Below are 1,377 nucleotides of genomic sequence, written 5' to 3'. Positions count from 1 at the left end.
TTTAAAAAAAAAAAAAAAAAAAAAAAAAAAAAAGATAATCAAAGTTAAGCATTAGCAGGCCGGCCATAAATAGTTCTTTTAAAATGTTTCTCCCCCCTCCCGCCCCCGCAAGGCTCAAGGCCGTCATTACACTGTATTCAGCCCTTCCCTAAACCAATATTTACTGAATCAACTTGTGCTGTAATCCCAACAGAGAACCCAACCCTGCCCCGAGGGACAATTGACCCTAGACCGCAGCACAGGTCAATTTTTGCCCGTGCCTGGAGGAGGGGGACAGGTTTCTCAGACCACATCCCGTTGGCAAAGCCGGTCCCAGCTCCGTTCATTTATGAGTAGTTTTTGGGGCCTCCCAGGCTAAGGAAGAGTCGGATGGCACCTAACTCCACTCTGAAAGTCGGAGAAGACGCCTTAAAACAGTAGCGGGAACTACCACCGCAGCCACCTCCGCTGGACACAAACCCGCTTGAGACACGCATGCGCAAAGGTCTCACTCCTGAGCCCTTCCGCCCCAGAACTACAAATACCGTCATGCCAAGCGCCTGAGTCGCCGCGCTTTAAGGCTCTGACTCTAAGGCGAGGGCGTTTGAAGACCCACTGGATGGGTGTTGAGCGCAAGGCAGAGTGGGATTGGGGAGCGCGGGCTGGATTTGTGGGTTTCGGGAGGGATGGAAACAATAGGAGCTTTCTGGTCAAACTGAGGGGCTGCCTTAAATAAGGATCAGATAGAGAGCGAGCTTGGGATACAAGAGACAATTTGTTAATGTTCACCACCTCCTTTTAATATCGCAAGTTCACGGCGGCGCTGCGCAAGCCTCGGGAGAGTTGGGGCAGAACAAAGTGGCCCCTGCTGCATGTATAGTACACACTGTTGGCCCTCGTGTAGCCACGGAAGTCTTTCTTACTCTTCCCAGATGGTGAATTTGAGTGCCGAATCAGGACAAGTTGTTTTTTGGGTCACACCCCCGCCATTTCTTATGCACCACCTACATGTCAAGAGGTTTCCAGATAAATGCAAATCAAAACTACACTGAGATACCGTCTCACCCCAGTTAGGATGGCTGAAATCCAAAAGACGCTGAACGATAAATGCTGGCGAGGTTGCGGAGAAAAAGGAACTCTCATACATTGTTGGTGGGACTGCAAAATGGTGCAGCCTCTACGGAAAATGGTATGGAGGTTCCTCGAACAATTGCAGATAGATCTACCATATGACCCAGCTATCCCACTGCTGGGAATATACCCAGAGGAATGGAAATCATCAAGTCGAAGGTATGCCTGTTCCCCAATGTTCATCGCAGCACTATTTACAATAGCCAAGAGTTGGAACCAGCCCAACTGTCTATCATCAGATGAGTGGATAGGGAAAATGTGGTATAT

Source organism: Galeopterus variegatus, unplaced genomic scaffold (assembly GCF_000696425.1).
Source record: "Galeopterus variegatus unplaced genomic scaffold, G_variegatus-3.0.2 Scaffold3412, whole genome shotgun sequence".
Classification (NCBI taxonomy): domain Eukaryota; kingdom Metazoa; phylum Chordata; class Mammalia; order Dermoptera; family Cynocephalidae; genus Galeopterus; species Galeopterus variegatus.
The sequence above is the reverse complement of the archived record's forward strand: the minus strand, read 5'-3'. Positions refer to the sequence as shown.